The sequence below is a fragment of the Fundulus heteroclitus genome, chromosome 6, assembly GCF_011125445.2.
Source record: "Fundulus heteroclitus isolate FHET01 chromosome 6, MU-UCD_Fhet_4.1, whole genome shotgun sequence".
Lineage (NCBI taxonomy): Eukaryota > Metazoa > Chordata > Actinopteri > Cyprinodontiformes > Fundulidae > Fundulus > Fundulus heteroclitus.
The window spans coordinates 13,368,693-13,380,282 of record NC_046366.1 but is presented as its reverse complement, the minus strand read 5'-3'; positions in this window follow the sequence as shown (position 1 = coordinate 13,380,282).

Below are 11,590 nucleotides of genomic sequence, written 5' to 3'. Positions count from 1 at the left end.
CTGGAACTTTAAAACCTTCCAAAATTAGCAGTCCTCCTTGTAAACGTTGTGTAAAACAAAATTCGCCTCTTTTTTGCAGACGCAGCATAGTCTCACTCAGAAAATGTTAGAAATGTTTATTTGTGCACATTTATTAAGTGAAGGAGACAATGCACATCGAACTGATTCTTATAAAATATATTAATGTTTATTTAATAGTTATTGCTATCCATAGTAAATCTTAAAAAGTAACTGTCTTTGTTTTTTATCATTTTATTGAAAGGGCTGCCCAAGTCCCGTACTTGCTACTATTCTGTAATATTCAGATAGATCCTCAAAACAACTTAGTGTACTGAATTGTATTGTATTATGAATTGTGATGTTATAAATAATCATGATACCATATATTTGGCATCACACAAAGGCTCATTTTCTTGGCTTCAATTCAAAACAAGACAAGAGAACAGTCGTTCAAGTAAGCCAGACGTGATTTTCACAACTTCTTCCTCCATGAAGGTTTGAGTCCCCAAACCTAAATTCTTTAGAAAGACCCAGAGATGTGCTGAAGAGAAGAGAGGACAATGATCATGATCGCAGGTAAAACACATTTCTCAACTGGGGATTTTTTTCCTCACCGGATAAACAGACTCAAATTAAGGATGGATTTATGTTTTCCGCAACAAAATATAAATTTATGCCAAGGCTTTTGCACATCTTCACCGGGGAGAGACGACAGTTGTGAAGGACGCTGCATATATTGTTGAGAAATCCACTGAACGCATTAATCTTACAAAAACCTTACTTTGAATTTACATGTGAATGCCGTACTTGTTGGACCCAAAAACGCAATAAAATCAAGCTCCTCCGAGTCGGGCTAAAGCGTGAAGCGAACGTGGTGTTTGGAGTTGAATTAATCCCGCTCGTAGACATTCAAAAGTGGCCTACGCTTTCTCTCAGTCTGCTGCAGGTTTTCTAAAAGCAGCCATGGGCTACGATCTGATAGCTGCTGAAGATGACGGTTAGAAGAAGAAAATAAAGCGGGCTTACAAAAGAGAAAGTCTGGGATAGAAAGTGAATAAAGAGTCCAAAAGCACGAAGCTCTGTTATAAATAAGGACAGCTCAATGTATTATAAACATGTCGTTACTGCATCATCACTACATGTTAGCCAGCTATTTAAGTACCATGTATGCCTGTAATATATTCAGCATCACTTGTTGTTTCACGCTGCTTAAAAAGTATATTAAAAGATAAAGAGTTAGTGAGTTAGTGAACTAAGTTGTGTTTAACGTCCAAACAGAGGAAAACTACCAGAAGCAACTTTTCAATTAAAAGTGGTTGTTGAGATGGAAATAATCTCTGGATCCTCCCGCACTCACCATCGAATAACTGGATACAAAGCAGAGGGTGATGGACAGTATTCAAGTAAAATGATTATAAGTATCTGTTTATGTGTTCCAAGTCATATCGTTATTGCTAATTTATTGCAGGTTTTTCTAATATTCTGCATCCCTAAAGGTAAATCTCCTCAGTTTGGAGTTCAAACGTTCGGTTCTGAGCCCAACAAAACAATTCAGCGAGCTGAAAGAGGCGCATCGATGCACATTTCATTGGAGCGCAGCAGGAACGGAGATCCAGATTTAATTTGATCCAAACAGGTTTATCTTTTTATTATTATTAATTATCCGTGTATTTAGCTAATTTGTATGTTTTCAACACACGAGACGGCCCAGACAGTTTGTTCTTCCTGGTTCATCCTGATTAGTGTACTGTGCCCTAATGAACATCACTCCACCCTGTATGGCTTGCAATCAGTGCGTGGAAGTAAAATGTATAACAAACCTGTTATTCCAGCTCAGCCTGGAATTTTTTTCTTATGTCAACTTTCAATTTGTTACCGGATCAATAACTCAGATGCTCTCACTGCGTTTCCCTACTGAGACCAGGCTGAATAATTGGCTCGGTTAGCTACAGGAGCAGTGACTGTTCTGATCTGAAGATGTTCTGTTCTTGGTGAATAATAACGTTTTGTGAAAGACACAGAGAGAGGTCCAGCAGGATGGGCAGTCTCTTAAAGAATTGCTTATACAGCTTCAACTTTTCCCCATTTGGTCTCGTTACAACTGCAATCCTGATGGTATTTTTTTGTTTTTTTGGCATTTCATGTTAAAAGACCAACAAAAAGTAGAGCATAATTATGAGTTGGAAGAGAAATGATACATGGTTTTTCAAATTCTTTTACAAATAAACATCTTAAAAGTGTGCATTGGCTTTCCAATCAGACCCTTTTATTTCAATACCCCTAAAAACAATCCAGTGCAACAAATTGCCTTTTGAAACCACTTGTGGGTGGTCTAACTTCAGAGGTTCGTTAGAGGACATTAGAGAACCAAAGGCATCGTGGCGACCAAGGAACACAGCAGACAGGTCAGGGAGGAAGATATGGAAAAGCCAAAGCAGAGTTACCTTAATAAAACAATATCCCAAGTCCATCATCTGACAATGATTGTGACTAAACTGAAAACTTACAAAGACATGTCTGTTTACATAAATACGCATTGTGCTCTACTTTGTGACGTTACTGTAACATGACAAAATGTAAAAAAGCAGTATAACCACTTCAAAGGCCACTTTAAGGAACACAAACCTGACAGAAGACGGATCAATACAAAAATACAGTGTAATTAATTAATCATACTGAACATGTCATTTTTTTTGGGTTGTTTTAAGTTACATGTGAACTGCGTGTGCTAATTAATTGGCCGCTAAACTGAGCGGATCGTGGGGTACATCCTGAATTTCTGCACATTCTGCTCTTTGTGCTCGTCGTTCCACTCTGGACAGTGAACTGGAACAAATCATATTCATACAATTTAGCATATTAATGAAGCTAAATATCAGACATCCTCTCCACCCTGCGCCGCAGAGTTGAGCACGGCTGATTTATTGTGGATGTGCTTTTTTCCAAAGCAAGAGTTAGCTAATTCCTCGGGGGCGAGTGCCCTTCCTGTCACACTGATCAAAGACTTTCCCTTGATATGAGCATAAACTGCTCCATGCCCCATCACCGTCAATGTCTGCGCATGTGTGCGAGTCTGGGTGCTTGCACAGCCAAGTGTGTATGTGTGTGTGTGTGTGTGTGTGTGTGTGTGTTGCCATCCCCCATCACCAGAGGCTGTATTATGCCTTGTTGTTGGCATGGCCTACATGCTTATCCAAGCATGCAGCAGTGTGGTACAGTACACACGTCTTCCCATCCCCGCTGCACTGCCCTGTCTTGTCCGCGGGCCCGCTTCATTTGCGTTGGCTCCTGAATTAATCCCAGTTAACTGTCACATTAACTCAGATCTGTTGGCCTGCTTTGTCAACAGCATAAACTAGCCCCGGTACGTGATATCGTGGGTTATTTTTCGCTTTGCCACACACTCTGCGTGCATGAATGTATTGAGGATGGCCAGAGCTGCGTCTCTAAATGACCTCTGTCTTATCAGAGCAACCCACACGGTCCGTCTTCGGAGCTCCCTGTGTGTGTTGCCTTGCATTTGCTTGACCTGCAGGTGCCTGCCGAAACGCAGACCTAAATGTTGCCGCCGGGGTTCGCCATTCTGTATGTGCCTGAATGTATGGCCTTCAGTTCTGTGAGAAAAAAAAAAGTTTTGGGCCACTCATAATTTCTTTGTATCGCGATTCTGAGGGCGTTTTGTGTAATTTGTTAACGTGGTCCAACCTCGAGGAAGCATATTGTGCGTCTACAAATTGAGTAAAATGGAAAAAGTTGGCGACAGATTAAGAAGCAGCAGATGAACCACATCTGAAAATCATATCTTTGAAAGGAAAAAAAATCCAGCATAGTCAAGATCTGGGGGAACATTTGGTTCCTTCTGATCAGGACTAAAAACCTAATTATTTACTGCAGATTTCCCGTGAAGGCCAGTGCTTGTTTTCTTAGTTCATGTTTTTGTCGGTTTGTGGCTGTTTGTTTTAAATTTGCATTTTACCGTGTTTTTTTATGAGCCGTATTGTTGTGCGGTTGTTCCTGGATTCAAATCCATGCCCACAGCTGCTTTATTTTGTGGAGTGTGCATGTTCTCCCTGTGCGTGTGTGGCTTCTCTCCGGGTAATACGGCTTCCTCTCTGAATCCACACACATGCAGGTTAGCTTCATCATCGAGCATGTCTTGTTTTTACTGCAAGCGTTCATTGGTTGTTGTTTTCATCTATTTCTGTCAAGCACATTTGAACAGAAGACAATATTCTTCTGTACGAATAACACGTGAAATTAAACTTGCCTTGCAGACAGGGCTGGGGGACGAGCAGCAGGCAAGTTTAAAGTAAAGTAAGGTTATAAAACTAAAGCCGGCGTCATACTGCGCCGATGCTTTTCTTCAGCAGCGACAGGAAAACTGGTCAGACTCGATGGGAAGGAAGATGGCACTAAACATAAAATAATCCTGTAAAGAACCCCCTTCCAGCAGGATAACAACAACATACAGCCAGAGCTACAATGGAGCTGGTCAGATGGACAAATATTCCTGTGCTAGGCTGACCCAGGCCAGGCCTAAAAATGTGTGGCATGACCTGAAAGCTGATGAAGTCCATTGATGCCCTTCACGTCTAATCTGACTGAGTTTGAGCTATTTTGACAGGAACAATAAGTAAAGTATTTGATCCCTTTGCCTCTTTAAAGTTACATCATTAAAAACAATCAAAGAAGGGTTCTAGAAAGTTTTGACCCTGGGTGGCTACATATAAACATACACCACAGATTATAAGAAATACATTTCTGGTTGTAATGTAAAAAAAAGTGTGGAACAGTACAGCTGATGTAAACATCTTTTCAAGGTGCTATGATAAAAAAGAAAGATTTAAGGAACTGTGAGAAGACTTTCGTTTAACATTCGCAACAAATCCTGTTTGCTGGGGTTTTCACCCACTTGAACAAGTCCATCGATCTTCAGATTCACTTCAGTGTCACATCCTTCTGCTTTTTTCATCCCTTGCTCCGTATCTTTCGCCGAGCACCTCTTCCTACTCGTTTAAAATGGATGTGATGCAGAGAGATGCGCCGAGTGGGTGCCACAAGAGAGTGCATCCCCCACTCATGTGTCTTTCATCCTAATCCTCAGTCCCTGTCCAAGAAAAGGGCCTCCTTTTCACTCGTCCGCCCCAAAGCCTCTTTTCCGTGACCCCTCCGTGCCTCCCTCAGAGCTCCGTCCCCACGGCCACAAACCCCGCATGCTAGCACAATGAATCGCACGTGGGCCTCGCCGCCGACGGTCAGAAACCACGTGACCGGAGAGACGTCCACGCCCCGACCCCAAAAGATAAACCAAGCCCGGGTCAGAACGTGTTTGCTCCAAACGGCGCAACGGAGGATGTTTAATGCCGGGATCTGCAGAACTGACACAGCCTCTTACTATATGCGTTTGCCTGAAGGTGGAGGCAGATTTAGTGCCAGGCTGACTAACACAGCTGCTGGGGGAGCATGTCTCTCGTTAAAGGAATTGTCCTCAATAGAGATGGACGTTTGGAGGCACGTTACGTAACTGACTGGGGATCATCTCCAGGCAGTGTTGGTGTTGGGATTTGGTGTGTGTGTGTGTGTCTCTGTGTGGGTATGTGAAAGTTTTTTTTCCCCGCTGGGTTGAGCGACTCAGAGCAGTTTAAATAAAATCAAAGAGAATCAAATACACATTTATTCTTTTCTACCAACCAACCATACGACCCATCCTGCTATCGTAAAAGTGTGTAAAACGAGAAAGTAATGCATGTCTGTTTTTTGCAGACATCTAATGCTTTTCAGGTGCTATTTCCTTATCAAATGTCACACTGCAGCTAGAGCTCTGATGTCATTTAAAAAAGTTTATTTGTATGGCATATTTCAGCAGCAAGACAATTCAAAGTGTTGCACATGAGCAGAACAAAGAACAGACATTCCAGAGGAATAGTAGCAGCAGGTCAAGATAGATTACAATTTTTATCTAATGATGTTTCAGTTAACTATAACAGTTTAAATTGAGCATTAACATTTAAAGGCAACTCTGAACAAATAGGGTTTTAACCTGGATTTGAAGAAACTTAGGGTTTCAGCACTTTTACAGGAACTAAATGCTGCTTCTCCGTGTTTGGTTCTGGTTCTGGTTCTGCAGAGTAGGCTGGAGCCAGAAGACCTTAGTGGTCTGGAGGGTTAATGCACTGATAACAAGTCTGTGATGTATTTAGGTGCTAAGCCATTCAGTGATTTATAGACTAACAGAAGGATTTTAAAGTCTATTTTCTGAGATACAGGAAGTCAGTTAAGGACTTTAGAATTGTAAAATGTAAAAAGAAAAAAGTAAAGAAAAAGCAGATACACAAAAACAAGCAATAAAAACTTCAATACTCAACATTTTAAATTGGGCTAAAAGCCCAAAATAAAAATAAATATGTGTTTTAAGAGAATATTTAAAAACAGAAAGTGAGTCGGCCTGCCTGATATGTAAAGGTAGATCATTAAAGGGTTTTGGTGCGATGACGGAGAAAGCTCGGTCACCTCTCTGCTATCTCTTTGTGTTTGGAATGACTAATAAAATCTGATCTGCTGACCTGAGCGAGCCATAGGGAGCGTGCAGATGAAGCAGGACTGACAGCTACTGGGGAGCAAGGTCCTGAAGATATTTAAAAACAAATAAGATATTTTTTATTCAATCCAAAAGTTAATCAGTAGCCCTTGTTTTCTGGCACCAGTTAAAAGACTAGCAGCAGCTGCAATCAAGCAACCAAGGTTTTGTTAAGCCCAGAGCAAAGTGCATTCTAGTAATCTAAGCAAGTTGTAATAAAAGCATGAATTAAAAATCTTAAAATGATGTTGTCACAGGAGTGGTTTTACTTTTGGTCAGCTGGCTCAGTTGGAAAAACCTGTACTGGACCACAGATTTAATCTGAGCATCAAAATTAAGATTACTCCCAGGTCTGTAGAAATCTGTGTCAGATACTGTCTTAAAGGTCCAAGGTCACCGCTGTTATTCCAGACATCAAAAAACAAACATGACCTCAGTCTTTTTATTGTTCATGCGTAAGAAATGTGTTGACATCTGTCTGTGAATGCTATGTTTTTTTTTTCTGCAATGCATTTGAGTTGTTTATTTGCAGGGTAGCCATTTTCCTTTTTCAGTGTCATAAAAATCTGGCAGTCATCTGCATAAAAATGGAAGAAATGACCCCAGTGGGAGGAAGTTTGCTCTGTCGTCTCAACCCCCCAGTTGGTCATGATAGATGGCCATTCACAGTGAGCCTGGTTCTGGTTCTGTTGGAGGGTTCTTCCTGTCAAAGGGGAGTTTTCCTCTCCACTGTCGCCACATGCATTCTCTGTAGGAGGAATTGCTGCAAATTCAACACCACAATACAAGTGACTGTCCAGAGTCGCTGCATGCTCATCCAGGAGGAGTGATTGCTGCAAGTCAATGACTTAATGCGATTTGCTGGGTTTTCCTACATGAAAAACATTTCAACAAATATTCCTGGGTGATTCAAAGGAACTGGCTTTGGAAAGGGCCTTGAGATGATATGTTGTCAATTGGTGCTATAAAAAATAAACAGATTTGAACTGAGTCATCAGGCGTGCAGCAGCACACAATATGTGTATGGTCCACACCCTCTATGTCAGGAATAGGTCATCTGTACCCTCTTTTGCACAGCCATATTTTGGTAATATGTGCAAAGAAGGGTTTTCCACTAGTTTATTAAGCAAAGTGCATGAATGTCAAATGAAATCCTGTTATCTAGAGGACAGCGTGATAATCTAGAATCTTTATTCAATGCACAGCATTAACTTTACACACAGATAACTTTGAATTACTGTGCACTGATACAACCTAATGCCAACTCAGAACATTGCTTTCAGACAGCTAGTTTTTAAGACACTCTGCACAGAAGATCAAACATATACAAAATTGTCTCATTTTGCTTTCTTATTTATTTCATTTCATTTCTCTCTCTTGATCATATTGCATAGAAGCACAAACAGCAAAGCAAAAAAAAAAAAAAGCATAGCAGCCAGCATAACAACAACAAAATTGTTCAAATAAACCCACAGCAACATGTTCAAAAATAATCCAAATCCATGTGATGTTTCATTACTTTTGAATATGGTCTGTGGTACCAACTTAAACAAAGGGAAGAACAGTGATATCTGGGTAAATAAGCAACCCTTACGTCACCACATTCAAGAAGAATATTGTTCCCATCTCCAATACCTTATTACACAATCTTCAAATCATTTATTTCTTGAAAATCTACAGGACCTCCCAGTAATCTTTGGGATTTTGCATTTGGATAATATTAAGTCAATAACAGCCTGTGTTTGGCTCTAAATGTTTTATATTAAATGTTCACAATGTCTACATGTTGAAATTAAACTGTTATTTATTTTTTGATAATAGTGATATAATCTCTCATCTTTTTGTAATGTAATGACGTCTTGAACACAGCAGTGAAATAAAGATAACAAACAAAAGTATGCCCTGGCTTCAATTTATATTGTCTTGATTTTTTTTCCACAACTCATTATTTTGATGTTTTTCTTGCACTGAATCTTTCAGTATTATTACTAACGGGTTAAAATACAGTGCTTGAATACACCCTGCAGCATTAATTATTTTAGTTAACAATTAAAAGAGCCAGTTTTCAATAGTTATTTGGTATATTACATTCAAAAGGAGATTTACATCACGTTATATTTTGTACAGCTAAAAACCTCCATTTTATCCCACTTTTAGTTGTTTCATTTAAATAGCTTTATTAAATCTTTCCTTTTCAGTTTTACTACTTTGTGTGTTGGGCCCCCATTGAAATCAACATTTCCGGAGACTTTTTTGGGACTAAACTGTATGCAGTTACACCCTAAACTGTATGCAGTTACACCCTAACATAAAATTGAGAAATATTAAAAGAGAGAAAAAAAAACTATATTTAGGATGTTAACATGTGAAAAAGTATTGCAAAATTAACTTGGATTCAAAAAGCAAAATTCGAGCAGCTTAATTACACTCGCAGTAAATTATTTGTATTTGAGGCATCTGTTTTGGATATCATGGCTTAAATATTTGTTTCTCAGAAAATCTGAATATGAAATGATAAGACCAACAGAAAAAACATTTGTACAGAAATGTTATTTTATGGCCCACAGAAACACAGGTAGGGGTGCTGACTTGACACTTGTTGATCTGATAGACACTGACTGAAGTCACAAAAGGTCATTGCTAAAGAGCGTGGCTGTTTGCAGAGTACCTGATCTACATATATGAATGAAAGTTTGGTGGAAGGAAAAAATATGGTAAAAAGAAGTGCCTAGAAGCATCAGAGATAACTGCAGCTATTAGATGAGTATGTGGCCAAGGTCCTTTTAGAGTTTGAGGAGATTCAAAAGGTATGGCCTGAGAGTGGATTAAGAGCTTTTAGAGCCAACACACACAGGACATCCATGGGCTACAACTGTTGTATACTTTTCTTTATTTACTTTTTTTCAAGCCACACCTAAATCAGAAAAAAGTTAAACGGTGGACTGAGGAAAGAAGGGGACTGAACACTTGCTCCCTGGCCCAAAGCCCCCATTTTTAGAAATCAAGGTCCTGGAGTCTGGATGAGTGCAGAGGAGCAGAATCCAAGTTGCTTGAGAAAGAAAGTTTCCACGGTTAGTGTTGACTTAAGAAGCCGTGTCGCCTGCTGGTGTCGGCCCAGTGTGTTCATCAAGTCCATGGGCAGCAGAAACATCTAACAGGGCATTTTGGAGCACTTCATGCTTCCCTCTGCTGAGAAGCTTTATGGAGATGTTGATTTCATTATTTCTGCAGGACTTCCAGCAGCCCCTGCCCATGATGTCAAAAGATCAGACTGGTCCTAAACTAGACCAGACTAGACCAGACCTAAAGTCCCTTAAATGATTTAATCATTTAAGGGACTTTAACCAGACCTAGCGAATCTGTGAGCTATTGTCCAGAGGAAGATGAGACACGCCAGAGCCAACATTACAGATGAGTTGATGGCTGCTGTCACAGCAACCCGGACTTCCTTAAAGGTGACCTATTATGCTTCTTTTTAAACATTTATGATAGGTCTATGGGCTATAAAAAACATGTTCATTACATTTATGCCCAAAATCATTGTCAGATAAGGTTTCACCTATTTTGAGCTTTCTAAATGAGCAGCAAATAAGCTGTAGCTCAATGTTTACACTTGCACTTTATACATGTGAAAATGGCTGCAAACAAATGGGCAATGGTACAACAGTACATCTTTAACCCTGAGTCAGACCCAGAAGCTGAAGAAGTGGTTCCTGCACAAGCAGCAAAGATGCAGCAACACTTTCTGAATGGTAAGTAGGTCTAAGTAGCCTATTCCTACAGGGCTTAGAGAGTGGTCCAGAGCTACAATGAAAGCAGTGTCAAACTATCCTGTTATATCTTCTCAACTGCCCACAAACATCTGTCTGTGAGTGTTATGTTTTTATAATGCGACGGTTTGTGTAAGATACTTCTTGGAGATATTTTGGTAGTTTTAGGACCAGTGAAAAAAAATAAGACGCTTATATAGGGCTAGCTTCCCTAGGGATTTTCAACGCAAATTAGCATCATGCTAACCATTAGATGCCTGTGTCTTTTCAAGTAAATGAAAGAGAATTATATACACATTTTTCTGCATTTATTAATCAAGTTGCCTGCTCATGTATAGGCTTAAGCCTGCTTGCTATTGCGCTGACCCAGATAACTGAGAATTTGCACAGGTAAGTTGTGTATGTGACTGTTTCAATAATAACAGATTTAGTGTAAGATGTGATTTAAAAGTCGTGTAAAAAATTTTGTAGGTTACTGTGTTACATCGTTTAGTTTGCTAGGCTAGGTGGGGTGCAGGGCCCACAACGTAATAATCAGACTTTTTTTTTATTTTTTCCAAACACTGACAAAACATTTACTTTCTGCCAAAAAAATAAAAAAACAGTTGGATGTTTTTCAGTGTTTTGACTGTTTCTGGAAGCAGTCAAAGCACTAAAGTAGAGATCCAAATGGAAGTACAAAAACATGCAAAAAGTGAATTTGTCTCACCTTTAACACCTCTGCGGAGCGATAAGCTGATCTCCTCCCTGCCACGTTAAATTTAGACAGTAATTCATGCAAGTGGAGCCCAGACTAAGTACTGTGTTGTACCAAGTATTGTTGTTAATATTTTAATATTCTCACACATCAAAACAAAGGAAGATGTAAATTGAGATTAAGTTCATAGTTAAGTATCATATCAAATTGGCAGAATGTCTAAACAGGCTACATAACTGTCTGGGTTGTTTTGGTTGGGCGCATTACATTAAAAAATAGTATATTTCACCATCATCGACCAAAAAAATGTCCTAAAATGTATGGAGGCATTTACAATCACTCAGTAACGGCTTCTCTTTTAGCCAAATGTCCACTGTTTGACTAAAGTTCAATGAGAAAAGCTTAGTGGGCTTTCAGCTGCTAAGAAATCTACATGCACTTCCTATAGTGGGACTCTGACCCTAGCCATTGTCAACGTATCGCACAGCTCTACGGACTCAGAGCACAGAAGCTCTCTGTCTGCGCTGCGTTCAGGGATTTGGTGTT